The sequence below is a fragment of the Carya illinoinensis genome, chromosome 11 (genome assembly GCF_018687715.1).
Source record: "Carya illinoinensis cultivar Pawnee chromosome 11, C.illinoinensisPawnee_v1, whole genome shotgun sequence".
Classification (NCBI taxonomy): domain Eukaryota; kingdom Viridiplantae; phylum Streptophyta; class Magnoliopsida; order Fagales; family Juglandaceae; genus Carya; species Carya illinoinensis.
This window is the reverse complement of record NC_056762.1, coordinates 567806-587332: the sequence shown is the minus strand read 5'-3', so window position 1 is coordinate 587332 and position 19527 is coordinate 567806.

The window sequence follows — 19527 nt, the reverse complement described above, 5'->3', positions numbered from 1 at the left end:
GTAAAACATTTATTAAATTCATCCACCAAGAAAATTGAAATTCACGGATGAACAGTTTTAAACTTTAGGTGGAAGTTTTTTTTTGCCAATTTCAATACTTCAAACAGGTCTCAGGAGAAAGTGGTGAGAGAGAGAGAGAGAGACAGAGAGGGGTAAGGAGATGGGAAGACAAGTCTCAGGAAAGGGAAGAGAAAGCCCGTATCAATTCGATTGTTTCCTTGCAATCAACTCTATTTTACATTTTCTAAAACTCATACATGTCAAATGTTGATTGGGTGGTGTAAAACATTTAAAATCACCTCATCCTACTCCCAGTCGCTCTCAAAAACCAAACCCCCCTCGAAGATTTTTTTCCTTTCTACAGAAAAGAAAATTTGAAGATCAAAATGCGCAAAGAGTGGGTTGGATTGGTTAATTCAATCCTCAATCTCATTGAATATTTCAATTTCTTGAATTTATCTTTTTTATTAAAAAAAAAATTTGCAAAAATCTCCCTCATGTTTTCCTCTTCTAGATCCGTCATTTTTCTAGAGATTTGGATTCATAGGGCCATGATGATAACGATCCCATATTTGACCGCGTGTTTCTAGAGATTGTTGGCACGCTTACAATCTTCAGGTCCTGTTAATTTCTTAGATTTCCATTTTTTTTAAGTGAACGTTTGGCCCAGATTTGATTCGTTTGTAATTGAGTTCTGTCTGGTTCTAGAGATACGCACCCATTGATGTCTTTCGTAACCTGCAGGTACGCATTTGGATTAAATTATTTTCAATTAAATAAGTAATGTAAAACGTACTTTTTAGTCGTATCATTGAATAATTCATGGATCTTTTGGATGTATTTGAGCTTCCTTAGATGCGAACAAAATTGATTAAATTTGGATTAACCATGAGAAGATATTAACATTTATTTGTTTATAAGTTATTTCTAGGATTACTTTTTGGAATTAATTGTATTGTAACTAATTACAATGTTATAGTGTATATATTTCATGTTACAAACTTAATTACATGAATTTACAATTTTAGTATTTCATAAACTTACAATAAACTTGTAAGCTTGTAAATTACAATATACAATAAAACTTACTTTGATTCCGCAGATGTAGACAGCCAGGGAATATTTTAAAAATGAGGAAATTAGTATTTCAGGCAGAAAGATAGAATATTGCAATAACCTCAAAGCCGCCCTGTTTCTGTTTCTGAGCTCCTACATTCCATATATAATTAAATTCAAGCCACTAGTAATTGAATGTGCATGCCAAGTGTACGTAAACTTCAACTTCAACGATATGAAAAGACTAAATAAATAAATAAGAATTTTTTAAAGAGTTTTACTATTCACTACATATCATAAAATTTTTTATTTTTTTATTTTTATTTAATTTTATTCTTATTAAAATAATTGAATTCTTCAACTAATCATTTATATATTATGTATTTAATAAGAGAAAAAAATTAAAAAAATAATGTACAGTAGATGAAATTTATAAATAGAATTTTCTTCTTTAAAACCTCTGCTTCTAATCTTCAACTCTTAAAAAATAAAAAAAATTAATTAATTAATAATCCCGAGCAATTTTCATTAGTTGCTTGATCCACGCGGTACAAGGCTCATAGATGTCAACACGAAATGAAAAACTGAGATTGATATTCCAACATATCGTACAAAATGATGATTGATGTGCATGTAATTTGATAAATGCCGTAATTTTGGATCATTTTGGAGAACGATCTATCCCGTCAGTCATGTCTAACAATTCAAGAACCACCATCTGGTGGGACATGTACAAGATTGTATGACTGGCAATAATTAATTATGAAAAAAATATATTTATTCTTTATATATTATATTAATAATTATAAAATTAAATTATCTATATGAAATAATATATAATAGTTATATATCTATTATTTATACTTTTTATATATAATAAAAGGCAGTATAACCGACCTGCTAATGTAAAGAAGAAAAACAAATAATAATAGACAGTAAAATTAGTCAATTGCATAAATAAAAGATAGAAAATGATAATATGGATTTCATTGAAAATATAATATTTATAATGAGATTAATTCTTAAAAAAGTTGAGAGCAGTTGACATAAAAATAAGGAAAATGATAGGGTCACCGCTGGTGGCTCCCGCTGGGGGCCACCGCTGGCCCTATTTTTTTTTTTTTTAATTTTTTCTTTTTCTTAATGATTAAGTAATTTTTTTATAATATTATTATAATTTTTTTATATTTTTTTAAAATGTTTAAAAGTATTAAAAAATAATTTAAAAAAAAATCAAAAAGGCAAAAAATTGTTTTTGCCTAACGGTGACTCCCAGCGGGAGCCACCAGCGGTGCCTGTAGCACCGTCCTAAAAATAATCTTAGATTACAAGAGAGGATATTTGGAGAGTTGGAATAGCTAGAGAGGAAATGATAATGGTTTCAGATAAAGTCATTTGTCTTCTAGTTAGTTGCTATTGTTGACTTGTGGGTAATCTTTCGTCTGACCTTAAATAATAATTTGACAATAATGAATATTGTTGAACAAATACTCTGGTAACAGTTGAGTAGCAGTTGAGCAATATCTTGATAATGGACAATAATGGACTCAATCGTTTGTCTTGTTCTCCAAAGAGATAATACTTCTGTCGACCGAAAAGGTAATGGTTCTGACAATCTTATCATGTTTTTACATGATTTGATAATCATAATTAGAGAGTTCCAAATCAAATGGATATTGAAAATTCATCCAATCGAGTGGATAATTTTGAGATAGGGAAGCCTCTTGGGAATGATAGGGCCTGTTGATAATTTTGAAAATGAAAGGCCTATTGGAAAGTAGAGGCTTGATTAATTGGTGATGATGCTACTTGTTATAATAGAGATAATCTAGCTTGTTTTTTAGGATTTTCTTTATCGTCATTGTCTAAAACCTGTGACATTGTTTCAGCCAGTTTTTTCAAATCTTTTTTTGCTAGTAATTGATGTTAATTGAGCCTGAAATCTACTTTTCTGGACTAGAACTTCAGGAGCTATGGTAATTTTTTAAAACATTTTTATAACATGATTGTAATTGTATTGTTCTCACAATTTGATAGAAACTTGGCAGGTCCAGAACATAATATTTTTTAGAGAGGGATGAGTTTTAATAACATATTCTCATTTCATGATCCAATTTAATTTTGTTTTAAGGAAGAAAAGAAGAAGTGGTAGACAATGTGATAGGGAAGGTGGATAATCATTTTGTAGTGTAAAATTTTGGATACTTTCTTAGAGAGGAATGGAAAGAATGAGAGATTCAGGTCCAAACTGATCACACTATAGTAAGAACCATCTTGGAAGAGTTTTAATTTTCTGTAATTTGTCAAAATGAATAAACCAAGAATGATGCAAATTTTTATTTTGTCTTAAAAATATTTTTGTCCATGCCTGCTGGTAATCATAATAATCAAAATATGGTAAATCATATGGTTGAGAAAATATTTTGGTCAAATAAGGGTTTTTTTCTCACTGTGCTAAGGTAAAAACTTATTTAATAGTAACTTTATGAAAAGCAATAATCGGATATGCAAGTGGGGAAGGTTGAGATTGAAGAGAACAAGAAATTTCAGAAATAATAGAATTTGTATCTACTAAAATAAATTCATAAAAATTTTAGATTTTTGTAATATTTTGTAGAATATAATGTCAGTCTGGTAGTAGAAAGGCATCAAGCAATTTTTTAAGATCAGTAAGGTGCTGTAATTTAGATTCAATGGGAAAAACTAGGTGCCAATGAATTTTAAGGATAATAGGAGTTGTAGAAGGCTGAAATAATAGTGAAGGATTGATAATCTGGGAAGAAGTAGAAACAACTTTTGAATATGTGGTTAATTCTGGAGAAGATATGGTGATAATGGATTATAAGATGGCCTGAAATTTTGTGGTAATGTTCATAATACTATGTGAGATTTTGAAGTGGTAGAATGATAAGAAGGAGATGATGGCCTGGCATAGGAAGATCTGAACTTTACTTTGAACTTTGAGGATTACATACTTTTTTTTATAAAAATTCTTGAGATAGAAAATCATGAAGAGAATTAGATTCTGTGACGCCCCCAAAATCCCCACGCCCGAACACGGGGAAATTGAGACGTCCGGATGGTGACACCCCGGGTCACCATCCCATCGACGGGTGCCGAGTGTGTGCAAGGCAGCAATTGTGTACAGAGAGACACGCAGCGGATAAGAAAGTCATAACTAAGTACCAGAATTTTTCTTAACGTAATACAAGCTGTTTAAAACATACATAGATAAAATATTACAATACACAAATGCAGTTTTAAACAAATAAAAAGATAACATCAGCAACCCGGCGGAGCCGCATCCTCGGGCTCAGCCTCTTCCTCCTCCTCCTCAACTCCTGCACCAAAAGCTACGGAACCACAAATGGTTCCGCAGGTAAGTAAAACCCCAAACACTACCAGATAAAAACACATATAACTCAAACAAGATGCATGAAACATGCCCAATGCACAAAGCCCAAAATCACCAGTTTTCCACACACGCCAAAAACCCATTTGACCCAAAAACATATCCTTTCCGAAAAACATGCCAAAAGTCACATTTGGCCCAATATCTCGCCGGAAGTCCATCCGGCCCAATATCTCACCAGAAGTCCATCTGGCCCACGCCAAAAGTCACATTTGGCCTCATAAACCATTATCCAATTTTAACCGTATGCACCATGACCTCCCCTAGGAGTCATCCGCACACCCTGGCTCCAGTGTCACACCGCAGAGTACCACCACGCATGTGACACCTAACAAGCGATGCCCAGTTCCGCGCCCCGCGCGTGCGTAGCCAAGCATCCTCTAGCCCTCGCCAGCGAAGGGCCACGGAGTCGGTGAGTAGGGCGATGCCCGGTTCCGCGCCCGGCGCGTTCGTAGCCAAGCATCCCCTAGCCCCGCTCCCGTCGTCTCTCTCGACAACTCAGGGGACATCACTCAGTTTATTCCGCTCCCGAGTGACCAGAGGAGCTCCACCGAGATAATAACCCATCCCGGCTTGGGCTCGTGATACACACGCACCCGTAAAACCACTCACGCCAATACACAGGCTTTTCAAATAACTCCACAACACACGTGCATGCACCATGTAATGCCACAACAATGCATATTAAAATAAACCAACAATCATAAATCAATAAAACAAGTAACTCCGTCCTCCATCCATCCGACCCCCGAAACTCCTCGGACTCAGTCCGGAATCAACAACCAACAACAGTAAATAATTGAATGAGCAATATATATTAAAATCTGAAAATAGGGTTTGGAAAATACTTACAGCGCTATACGGCAATTTTAGAAAACAAGCGGCGTTGCAAGCGGCGGAAAAACAGCAACGTCACAGTGAAAATTCACTGTGGCCGTGGGTCCGAAAAACCCACTTTTGAACGGGGACAAACTAGGACACGGGATTGATAGGGAATGGTCTAGAGGTGGTTGTGAAGCTATTGGAAGTGACGGACGGCCGTGGGTGGCGGCGGAATGGCCGGAAATGGCCGAAAATGGCAAATCGGAAAACAAGCTCGTGGGAGCTGCTCCGGTGGTCGATGGAGGCCGGAAATGGGTGGGTTAGGACGGCAAGGGACCGGTGATGAAGTGGTGAAGAAATGGTGGCCGGAGGTGGAGCGACGGCGGCGGATCGGAGTGAAAACCGTGGGTGCTTGTTGGGCTTTTTCCGGCCAAATGGCCGGCCGGTTGGGGGTGGGTTTTGGAGGGAAGGTAGACCGGAAGGAGAGGAAGAGAATGGGACCGGTGGGAGGCCGAACGGTGGCCGGACGGCGGCGGTAGGGGCTGGGGAAGGCTGACGCCGGCGTGAGGGAGAGAGAGAGAAGAGAGAGAGTGCACGGGGGGGGTCCGAGTCGGGGGAGAGAGGAGAGAGAAAAGAAAGAGAAAAAAGAAAAAGAAGAAAAAAGAAAAGAAGGGAAAAAGAAAAAAAAGGAAAAAGAGAAAAAGAAAAAAAAAGATGTGAAAAGAAATGAGGTCCAGTCCTCACTCCGAGAAAAGAACCAAACCGCCAAAAAGATTAAAACCACAAAAACAACTAAAAGAAATAAAACACAACCTCAAATAAATTAAAATAAATTAAAAACCGACTTTAAAACCGCAGTTAAAATAAAATAAAATATCTGATATATTAATTAAAATAAAAACAATTATTTCAGCGAAAATACACTTAAAAGCAGGTCATCACATCCTCCCCTCCTTAAAAACAATTTCGTCCTCGAAATTGCAAATCAACTACCAACTTAAAGCAAGCCACATAAACGCTCACAAACTAACAGAGATCAAGATTAAAAAGCATACCTTCATCATTCGAACAGATACGGGTACTGCTCCCTCATGTCCGCTGCTCGCTCCCAAGAGAAGTCTTGAGCTAACGGATCTCCCCAAGCCACTTTAACCAACGGTATCGTTTTGGACCTCAATTGTTGCTCCTTCCAATCCAAAATCTGCGACGGAACAACCTCGTAAGTGAGATCCGGTTGCAACTGAATACTCGTTGGGTCGACGAAGCGTGGCTCTTGCTGTCCAAAGCTCTTCTTCAGGGATGATACGTGGAAGACATCATGAACATCCCCAAAGTAATCCGGCAAAGCAACCCTATAGGCAACGGACCCTACTCTCTCCAGAATCTGAAAAGGGCCGACGTACCTCGGATCTAGTTTCATTTTCTTACCAAAACGCTTAACACCTCTCATGGGAGAGACTTTAAGATAAACCCAATCACCAACTTCAAATGACAATTCTCTCCTCCTGGTATCAGCGTAGCTTTTCTGGCGACTCTGAGCTGCCGCCATTATATCTCTAATGATCCGGACTTGGCTTTGCATTTCTTGAATTATTTCGGGTCCAATAATTCTACTCTCCCCAACTTCATCCCAACACAAGGGCGACCTACACTTTCTTCCATAAAGAGCTTCATAGGGAGCCATCTGAATGGTCGCATGGTAGCTGTTATTGTAGGCAAACTCAATGAGCGGCAAATGATTTTCCCAACTCCCTTGGAATTCCAGGGCACATGCTCGCAACATGTCTTCCAGGGTCTGTATGGTGCGCTCTGACTGGCCGTCTGTCTGCGGGTGATAAGCAGTGCTGAACTTCAACTTAGTACCCAAAGCTGCCTGCAGACTCTTCCAGAACTGCGATGTGAACCTCGGGTCCCGATCCGACACTATACTCTTTGGTATGCCGTGTAGCCTCACTATCTCCTTAACATACAAACGGGTCAACTTACCCAAAGAGTCGGTGTTGTTAACAGGCAGAAAATGAGCACTCTTCGTTAACCGGTCCACGATCACCCAAACAGAGTTCTTCCCACTAGGTGTTCTCGGCAAACCCACTACGAAATCCATCGTGATGTCATCCCACTTCCACTCAGGAATAGGGAGGGGTTGGAGCATACCTGCAGGTCTCTGATGCTCGGCCTTTACCTGACGACACGTGTGGCATTTCTCCACATATAAGGCAACGTCCTTCTTCATTCCATCCCACCAGTAAATTTTCTTCAAGTCTCGATACATCTTTGTACTGCCGGGATGAACTGAATACGGGGCCGCATGAGCTTCCGCCATGATCCGTTCCTTGAAATCTGAGTCCTTTGGGATCACTCTGCGATCTCGGAACCGAAGTATTCCATCACTATCCATGCTATAGTGCAACGGCCCTCGAGATTTTCGGACTCTTTTCCTGATGTTCAGCAGCTTCTGATCCTTTCTTTGGAGAGCTTTCAATTCTTCAAAATCTATTACCCGAATGTCCAGAACCGAAGACAAAATCTCTACTTGCTGCGAACTCTCTATAAGGAGCCTTCTCATCCCATAAAGTAACGAATCCATTTCTGACGGTTCGGCTTCATCCTCCAAATGAGACTTCCGGCTCAAAGCATCAGCAACTATGTTAGCCTTCCCCGGGTGGTACTTGATCTCACACTGATAGTCACTGATTAGCTCTAGTCAACGCCTCTGCCTCATATTCAAATTTTTCTGGGAAAACAAATGCTTCAAGCTCTTATGATCAGTAAATACCTCACAAGCTTCCCCATACAAGAAATGCCGCCAGATCTTGAGTGCAAAAACAATCGCAGCCAACTCTAGATCATGCGTCGGATAATTCTTCTCATGGTCCTTAAGCTGACGAGATGCATAGGCTACAACCCGTCCTTCCTGCATAAGGACACAACCCAAACCGAACTTAGACGCATCACTGAAGACTACAAACGGCTTATGCGGTTCTGGGAGTGCTAACACTGGTGCCGTCGTCAACCTGTTCTTCAATTCCTGGAAGCTTCTCTCACATTTCTCTGACCAAACAAATTCTGTATTCTTCCGAGTCAAAGCTGTGAGAGGTCCGGATAAGCGAGCAAAACCCTCTACAAACCTTCGGTAGTAACCGGCGAGCCCCAAGAAACTCCTGATCTCGCGTACTGTAGTTGGGCGTGGCCATGACAAAATGGCTTCTACCTTACTGGGATCAACTGCCACCCCACCCTGGGAAATTACATGCCCAAGAAATTTAACTTCTTCCAACCAGAACTCACACTTGCTGAGCTTGGCGTACAACTGGTGCTCTCTCAATTTCTCAAGTACCAGACTAAGATGATACACATGCTCTTCAATATCTCGGGAATAAATCAGTATATCATCAATAAATACTACCACGAAGGAATCCAGATAAGGTTGGAACACCCGATTCATCAAATCCATGAAAGCGGCAGGAGCATTAGCTAGCCCAAACGGCATCACCTTAAATTCATAGTGTCCATACCTCGACCTGAAGGCAGTTTTCGGCACATCCTGCTCTCTGATTCTCAGCTGGTAGTATCCCGACCTCAGATCAATTTTAGAGAACACCGCTGCCCCCTGAAGTTGGTCAAATAAATCATCTATCCGCGGGAGAGGATATTTATTTTTGATGGTCACCTTGTTCAACTCCCTATAGTCAATGCACATACGAAGGGTTCCATCTTTCTTTTTAACAAATAAAACTGGAGCACCCCACGGCGACGTACTAGGCTGAATAAACCCCTTCTCTACTAATTCTTGCAACTGAGTCTTCAACTCTTTCAATTCAGCCGGTGCCATGCGGTAAGGAGCCTTATGCACAGGAGCCGCTCCAGGTTCCAAGTCTATAACAAACTCCATCTCTCGCACGGGGGGTAGTCCGGGCAAGTCATCCACAAACACATCGGGGAACTCCTCCACAACTGGAATGTCTGCCAAGGACTTCTTCTCAGACGGCGTGGACACCATCTGGACCAAGAATGCATCCGCTCCCCATGCAATCTCTCTTCTTGCCTGTATCGCCGATATAATCATCGGCTTTTCTTTTAATCTACTCCCCGCAAATTCCAGACAATCACCATCCGGAAGCTGAAAGCTAATTGTCCGACTTCTGCAATTAATAGTCGCAGAATATCGGTATAGCCAATCCATCCCGAGGATGATATCGAAACCCAACAGCTTGAATACCACCAGATCAGCGTCCAAAAACCTTCCCTCAAAATTTAACGGGCATCCCAAAGCAACCTTGGAACACCACACCATCTCGCCGTCGGGTAGCGCCACTACCATAGCCTTCGGCAACGGTTCCGTGACCAAGTTACACACCCGAGCAAATGTGGAAGACACAAACGATCGTGAAGCACCAGAATCAAACAAAGTACAAGCATAAAACTCATACAACCGGACTCTTCCTGAACCAAACACACAACCCATGAAATCCAAAAAAAACAACGAAGAAACCAAATACACCAAAAATAAATCCAACTTAAAAGATTAAATTAATCCATACCTGTGATTACTCCAGCATCATGGGTCGCTGGTGCCTCATCGTCCACCTCTCCGGGCGTGACAGCATAAACCCGGGCTTGCACTGCTTGTCTCGGGTTGGTTCTTCCACCGTGTCTACCTCCACGGCTTCCTTGAGCTCTAACGGGGCAATCCCGAGCAATATGCCCCACTTGGCCGCACCGATAACACTGGGGTCTGCTACTCGTCCGACACTCGCCCTCATGAGCTCTATTACAAACTCCACAAACAGGCATACGTCCTCCCATGCGAACACTGGAGGATGCTTGAGATCGGGTTCCAGTTCGCTGAACAAACTTCTGAGGCGAACCCGAGCTGCTTCCTTCACCAGAAAAACTTCGCCTCTTTTGCCCTGAAGGGGAGCCCAAACTCAGATTATTTTCCCTCTCTATAAGGGTGGCCACATCCACTAACTCCTGAAAAGTGGATATCCGATGGCTGACCACCAAACGGCGTATATCAGGGCGTAGTCCCTCCTGAAAACGCTCAGCTCGCAGCTCCTCTGTGGCAACAAGATGAGGAGCAAACCGCTCAAGTTCTATGAACCTCCGGGCGTATTGTTCCACTGTTGCGCCCCCTTGGACCAGATTAGAGAATTCTCTTGCCTTTTGCTTCCTTACCGATGCGGGAAAGAAGCGGTCATTGAATTCCTTCTTGAAACGCTGCCAGGTCACCGCAGCGAAAGATCCCAGTTCAGCTTCCAACATCACCCTCCTGGTATCCCACCAATCAGAAGCGATACCTTGTAAGAGGTAGCTGGCATAGAGTACTTGTTGTGCTTCAGTACACCCACACACCTCAAAAGTCTTCTCCAGATCTTTGATCCATTTCCCAGCCTGAAGTGGATCCTCATTCCCATTGAAGTGTGGAGTCCTATGCGCCAAGAAGCGCTCATAGGTGCATCCGGCTTGCACCATGCTACTGGACCCTCCTTGATACATCCAAGGCCCTCCCTGATATGGCCAGGGACCTCCTGGTTGTGGCCAATACACTCCCTGTGGCGGACAAGGCTCTCCTGACGGTGGATAGGGCCCTCCTGATGGTGGCCAAGGACCCCCTTGTGGTGGCCAAGGTCCTTGTGGTGGCCAAGGCCCTGCCTGTTGTGGCCTAATATTCTGTTGCATGAACTCCGTCATCTGCCGAATTGCTTCGGCTATGGAGTCCTCCCTGGATGTATTGTCTTGCGGTTCCTGAGTATTTTTCCTTGGTCTACCTGGTCTCCCCATATTCCTGTCCCAACACCACTCTTGACCCTCCTTTAAGAAAACAAATAAAACCATCATAAAACCAACAAAACAAAACAGCACCACGCAGCAAGAAACAAAAGAAACCCGCCTGCCAAAACATAACTAAATAAAACAAGCAACCAAACATAAACAAATAAAACAAATAAAACAACTATACTTAACATAATTTTAAAACACAACTTTAAAAACATTCTGGTACTACCTACGGGACTTGTGGTTTTACCCAGAGCCAAACCGCTCTGATACCACCTGTGACGCCCCCAAAATCCCCACGCCCGAACACGGGAAAATTGAGACGTCCGGATGGTGACACCCCGGGTCACCATCCCATCGACGGGTGCCGAGTGTGTGCAAGGCAGCAATTGTGTACAGAGAGACACGCAGCGGATAAGAAAGTCATAACTAAGTACCAGAATTTTTCCTAACGTAATACAAGCTGTTTAAAACATACATAGATAAAATATTACAATACACAAATGCAGTTTTAAACAAATAAAAAGATAACATCAGCAACCCGGCGGAGCCGCATCCTCGGGCTCAGCCTCTTCCTCCTCCTCCTCAACTCCTGCACCAAAAGCTACGGAACCACAAATGGTTCCGCAGGTAAGTAAAACCCCAAACACTACCAGATAAAAACACATATAACTCAAACAAGATGCATGAAACATGCCCAATGCACAAAGCCCAAAATCACCAGTTTTCCACACACGCCAAAAACCCATTTGACCCAAAAACATATCCTTTCCGAAAAACATGCCAAAAGTCACATTTGGCCCAATATCTCGCCGGAAGTCCATCCGGCCCAATATCTCACCAGAAGTCCATCTGGCCCACGCCAAAAGTCACATTTGGCCTCATAAACCATTATCCAATTTTAACCGTATGCACCATGACCTCCCCTAGGAGTCATCCGCACACCCTGGCTCCAGTGTCACACCGCAGAGTACCACCACGCATGTGACACCTAACAAGCGATGCCCAGTTCCGCGCCCCGCGCGTGCGTAGCCAAGCATCCTCTAGCCCTCGCCAGCGAAGGGCCACGGAGTCGGTGAGTAGGGCGATGCCCGGTTCCGCGCCCGGCGCGTTCGTAGCCAAGCATCCCCTAGCCCCGCTCCCGTCGTCTCTCTCGACAACTCAGGGGACATCACTCAGTTTATTCCGCTCCCGAGTGACCAGAGGAGCTCCACCGAGATAATAACCCATCCCGGCTTGGGCTCGTGATACACACGCACCCGTAAAACCACTCACGCCAATACACAGGCTTTTCACATAACTCCACAACACACGTGCATGCACCATGTAATGCCACAACAATGCATATTAAAATAAACCAACAATCATAAATCAATAAAACAAGTAACTCCGTCCTCCATCCATCCGACCCCCGAAACTCCTCGGACTCAGTCCGGAATCAACAACCAACAACAGTAAATAATTGAATGAGCAATATATATTAAAATCTGAAAATAGGGTTTGGAAAATACTTACAGCGCTATACGGCAATTTTAGAAAACAAGCGGCGTTGCAAGCGGCAGAAAAACAGCAACGTCACAGTGAAAATTCACTGTGGCCGTGGGTCCGAAAAACCCACTTTTGAACGGGGACAAACTAGGACACGGGATTGATAGGGAATGGTCTAGAGGTGGTTGTGAAGCTATTGGAAGTGACGGACGGCCGTGGGTGGCGGCGGAATGGCCGGAAATGGCCGAAAATGGCAAATCGGAAAACAAGCTCGTGGGAGCTGCTCCGGTGGTCGATGGAGGCCGGAAATGGGTGGGTTAGGACGGCAAGGGACCGGTGATGAAGTGGTGAAGAAATGGTGGCCGGAGGTGGAGCGACGGCGGCGGATCGGAGTGAAAACCGTGGGTGCTTGTTGGGCTTTTTCCGGCCAAATGGCCGGCCGGTTGGGGGTGGGTTTTGGAGGGAAGGTAGACCGGAAGGAGAGGAAGAGAATGGGACCAGTGGGAGGCCGAACGGTGGCCGGACGGCGGCGGTAGGGGCTGGGGAAGGCTGACGCCGGCGTGAGGGAGAGAGAGAGAAGAGAGAGAGTGCACGGGGGGGGTCCGAGTCGGGGGAGAGAGGAGAGAGAAAAGAAAGAGAAAAAAGAAAAAGAAGAAAAAAGAAAAGAAGGGAAAAAGAAAAAAAAGGAAAAAGAGAAAAAGAAAAAAAAAGATGTGAAAAGAAATGAGGTCCAGTCCTCACTCCGAGAAAAGAACCAAACCGCCAAAAAGATTAAAACCACAAAAACAACTAAAAGAAATAAAACACAACCTCAAATAAATTAAAATAAATTAAAAACCGACTTTAAAACCGCAGTTAAAATAAAATAAAATATCTGATATATTAATTAAAATAAAAACAATTATTTCAGCGAAAATACACTTAAAAGCGGGTCATCACAGATTCTCTTTTAATATTTTCAATATCAAAATAAAAAATACTTAAAATAGCTTGTCATCTAGTAAATATTTGTTTAGTAGTTAGATTTTTTATATCTTTAATTAAAACTTCCTTGGCTGATTTACAATCTATTCTAAGTAAAAATTTTTGATTCAATAAATAGTCTTAAAATTTAGAAATACATAATACAATAATTAAAATATCTTTTTTAATTGTACTATAATTCTTTTGAGCAGGATTTATGAATGAAATCTAATAATTTGTTCTAAGTTATTTGATAATTTTTGTTTCATAATTCCTCCGTAACCGAGATCAGAAGCATCTGTTTCAATAATTTTAAAAGTATGAGGAGATGGTAATCTTAAGCATGGTGGTTTTTTTAACATGAACTTTTATTTGTTTTATAATATCTGTATGATTTTCTATCTATGGTAGTGGATTCTTTTTTAATCTTTTAAATAATAGCTTGCATAATGGTCTGAGAGATTGATAAAAATTTGCAACATAATTAAGACTTCCTAAAAATCTTTGTAATTGTCACTTATCTTTTATTTTATCAAGAAATTTATTAGCAAATTCTATTACTCTACTAATTGGAGTAATTGTTCATTGGTAGATATTATGTCCAAGAAATCTAATTTTGTTCTGGAATAATTTTATTTTTGTTGTCGAGACAACTAATCCATTTTATTTAATAATTTGAATAAAAGTATTTAAATGTTTTCAATTTTATTCAATGGATGAATAAAATATTAATACATCATCTATATAAACTACTGAAAAATGAGTAAATGGGGTAAATATTTCATTCATAATATTTTGAAATTCACTATGAGCATTTTTTAATTCAAATGACATAACATTTCATTCATAATATCCAAATGGAAATGTAAATGCAGTTTTATATCTATCTTTTTCAGTAATTTAGATTTTCCAAAATCTACTTTTCATGTCAAATTTTGAAAATATAGTAGTATTATAAAGTCGAGATAATAAATCTTTTTTATTGAGAATAAGGTATTGTATCCATTGTAATACTGTATTTAATGGCTTATAATTTATGACTAATCTAGGAACATCTCTTTCTAATTATGCTTGTTTCTGAACATAGAAAGCAGCACAACTCTATGATGATCTACTTTTTCTAATTAATCATTTTAATAACAAGTCATTAATTTCTTTTTTATAAAATTCTAATAATTCATTATTCATTTAAATTGACATAGTTTTAATAAGAATATTCTTTTCAGATAAAACTTTTTCATAGGGTAATTCAACTATGTGTTGTTTTCTATTCCAAAAAGCATTAGGTAAATTAGAGCATACTTCCTTTTCAATTATAACTTTAAAATTATTAATTTTTTGAATTAATAATGGATTTTTTAATTATTCTTCAATTCTTTTGTATTTTAGTTCTTGTTTTAAAAAATTTATGTCTTTCTTTTCTTTTAATCTTATTCTTAATTAAAAGACTAATTTCTTTAATTAATGAAATTTCTTTTAAAGTGTTAATTTCTTTTGAAAGTAGGAGAAATTTAAATTTAAATTGAACTTCTTTACCTAATATTTTCGTAGAAATTCATTCTTTTGTTACAGAGAAAAGATAGAGTAAGGCAAGCAAATGATTTCCTAATATTACTCTAGTGTTGATATTTTTTACTAGAATAAATATTGTTTTAAAGTAAATTTCATTATTACAAATATGTGTATTTGATAATTTATAATTTATGTTTAATTTTGCTCCATTAGCTTGAGATAATATTTCCTTTGTTTTTTCAAAATATTTAGAAGGTATTATCCCTTTTTGTATACAGTTTAAATCTGCTCCTGTATCTAATAAAGTGATTGTTGTAAAATAAAATTCCTTGTTAATGGAGATGGTTACTTCAACATACCATTTTTGAAAATTTATTTTATTAAGAATATTAATAAAATTATCTGGCCCTTCTTTAATGACTGTTGCTGAGCTTTCTCCTTGTTCTTTTTTAGTAGAATTAGTTTTATTATCAATTTTTAATAGAATAATTTCATGTATTAGTTGTTCATTTGAAACTTCTAATCTAATATTAGAGACTTTAATATTTCTAATTTCTTTCTTTATTTCATTAATTTCTTGTTGTAAGTCTTTTAAAGTACTTTTTTATGTTTATGTTTTAAATCTATTTACTATTTCTAAGAGTTTATATGATGAAGGTGTTGGAGTAGGTGTTAAAGTCATTTGATTAGTAAAAGTTTCTTTTAATTTTTCTAAATATTATTTTCTTTCTTGTGAATTACTAATTTTATTTATTAATTCTAATATAATATTTTCATGTGTTGACAATACATTAATAGTTTTACAAATACAATTATTTTTATCTAAACAATCACAAACATGTACATTATTTTCTTCTGATTCACTATCAGAAGATTGATCCAAGGGGCTTGATTCTTTTAATTGATAAATTTCTTCTTCTTCTGAAGAATTTTTTTCTTCTTCACTTGAATGTATTATAAAAATATTTAATAGTTTGTTTTTTACTGTTTCATGTAAATCTAATTCATTAATTTGTTTTTTAACCTTACAATTTGATTAATAATGTCTAATTTTTCCACATTTATAACAAACAATTTGTTTTTTTTTTTATTAGTCTTTTTTGGATTTTTTATAGGTTTATTATATATTGGTTATTATATGTTTGCTTATGTTTCGTATTTTTATAAGGTCTTTTATATTTTTGTTTTTTATTAGGGTAATTCTTATAATTTCTTTTTACATATTTTTTTTGTCTTCTAGATGGTGCTAATAATAAAGTATAATCAAATTTTTCACAAAAGGTACATAACTCTTTCTTAACAAATTTCTTTTTTTATCCATTTACTTTTTTAATCTTAGATCATTACACATAATTAGACCAGTTCTATTAGTAGTAGTTAATATATCACCATATGTGAGATTAATAAAATCAATAGTATCACCTAGTTTTACTAATGATTCACGTACCTTTTGGACGAAGTAATATGAAAGTTTGACTATGAACTTTTCCTTCCAGTATAGTTATTGACAATCATTTCTGATCATAATTTTAGTTAGAAATACATCTTTATACCATCTAAATCAGATAATCATCTCAAATTGATTAATAAATCACTAGTCCTTTCTTTAAATTGAATAGGATCACCAACAAAGTGTTTGGTTAGTATAAATATTAAAGTATTAACAGCATCATCTATAGGTTGATCATCTTCTGTTTTAATTTCTTACATATTTTCATCATATTTATATTGATTTAATATTCTTATTCTTTATTATTGTAAAAGATAATGATCACACCAGCCATTTAATTGGCCAGTGAAACATGTAACCAAAATATGTGCTACTTGATAATTTGTTTTTCTGCTAGTTTTATAAACATTAGCTACGATAATTATTTCTTGGAAATGGTTTAATATTTCATATTCAGATAATCTATCTATGTTTCATTCATATAATACATCTGCTGAAAAAGCAGATCTTACTATATGTTCCATTTTTTCGAATTGCATATTCGATGGGGTAGGCCTTAGATACCAATTACGGGAAATATAAACATTATGTTTAAAGTCTCTAGCAAATAAGACATTAAAGTGATCACCTCTAACTTTTTTTAATTGTAAATCTTTGAATTGATCTTCAATATTACTAATTTCAAAATCAGATAAGTCATGTGAATCTGTTTTATTTAATACATTAATATAAAAATGTCTAGAAGTAGATGCAGTATTAATACTTAATTTTTCTAATTTATTAGAGATTTGTTCTAATAAATCATCCTTAGTTTTAGAAAAATTTACTTTTAAATGTGAAGCAATCTTATGTGGAATAAATAAAAGAATTTCTTTTATTTCTTAGACGGAAGTATTGATATGAGATATTTGGTTTTCAATTTTTTCTAATTGTTTATTCATAGTTTTTAGAAATAAATTGGTATAATTATTTTGTTAGATTATATTATCAGTGTTTTTATTTTCTGATACAGAATTATATTTCTTTATTGGTAAGGCTAATACTTGAATATTTCTTTGGTTGTATTTGATAGCTTCAAAAGGAGGATATTCTTCATGAATAGTTTGATTATTATCTTCTTTAGTCCATTGATTAGTAGTTATATTTATGGTTGATAATTTGTTTGATTTATATATTTCAAACCAGAGAAAGAAAAGTATATTAATTTGTACGCTTTCTAAATACTCATAATATTTTGTTTGGATATAATCTCTTTCTAATTTTGTGAAAGTAGGAAAAAATGTTAATCTTTTCTGTTTATTTTCTTCTTTCATATAATCTTGTTTTAGGTAATCTTTATTAATTTTAAATTCTTCTTTACTCAGGGTGAATATCTGAGCATCATCTTCAACTAATTGTGAATATGTCAAAGAAGAAGACTATTTATTTTGCTGGAGATTTTGAGAGGTGGATGCTATATCAAGATGATTAATAGTATATATTGGTGTATCAATAATATTTTCAGGAATAATTCCCCAGATCTAGGTATCTAAGTGTTGAGATTTTGAAATTTTGAAATTTATTTCTAGAAACTGAAGTAAGAACATATCTGGGTGTATGATAACTAGAAGGTGTGTAAAGAATAATGTGATTGTGATAATGATCTCTTAAAAGGTTGGAAGACAATTTGGACTATTCTGTCTATTCTTTGATCTATGTAATCTAAATTATTTTTAGAATTATTTTCTATTTTGAGTAATGAAACAATATTTTCTAACTGCCATTCATTATGAATAGTAATCTAATTCCAATTTATTTGTTTATGAATTTGTATACTAGAATTTGGTGTGTAGGATTGTAATAATAATGTGCAGCATTTTGGGCTAGTAATAAGAGCTTGTGGTTCTAATGTTATTTTTATCAGTTTATAATGAATTCTATACACTATAGTTAAAGGGTGTGATCCTTTCATCATATGATAATACTTTGTTTTAATATTTAATGTTAAGGCATGTAAAATATTAGTATCCAATAATAAAAGTGAATAATTAGGATAACAATTAAAATATACTGGACTTTAAAAAAGACTAGACTCTACTGTTCCAAGTAACGAATAATGAAAATTATAATATCTTCCGTCTTTAAGACAGAGTAATACTGAGACATTTAATCCACTTATAGTGAGTGGTTTTATAGCCACTTGTATTAATCCAATATGTATAAAAGAATATTTTTATTCTTTTATGGTGTTTAATAGCTTCTTTTGTTAATAATTGTAATGAATCGTAATCATTATTTAGACAAATAGTTTTTTCTACTATTTTAATGGTATAATTAGTAAGAAATGATAATTTTGAAGAAAAAGTAGACTATTTGTATATTTGATTATTAGGAACATTAGGAATAGTCCAGTCTTGTAAATTTTTTTATATGTCTATTATACTATAGTCTTCTTAGTTGATATTATCAAGTTCAGATTCTATACTTATATTAGTAGTGGATTGTTCTGATTTAAATAAAGAATTCATTGTGATAGGTTTTAAAAATAAAAATTTCCTATATTCAAAGATAAATGAATGGATCAAGATCTTGAGGGAACACTACTGGGACTACCCTTAGAGCCTCATTGGCATAAATTGGCTGACCAACGGATTTTTATACCTTACCTATACAAAATTTCCAATATACTTCATTTTCTTTTATATGGGCTATCTTTGTTAAGAAATCCGTATCACTATTTTTTTTTATAAAGCAAGAATACTTAGGTGGTTTTTTATACTTTTAATTTCTGATTTTAAGAACCTACAATGATCTTCTAATTCTTCTATTGTAGCTTGTCTACTTTGATATATGTGATATCTTTTCATTATTGAGCAATAATCTAGTCTCATTTTTAATTTTTTTTCTTTAAGATCCTTTACTCTTTCCATATAATATTTTAATTCAAGTCTAGTATTATACTCTGCACAAATTAATTCATTACGGTCACAAAAACCAACTTGAACAAGATAATAGTTCATTATGATTTCTCAAAATAACAATAAGGTTATCAGATAGCAAAAATTAA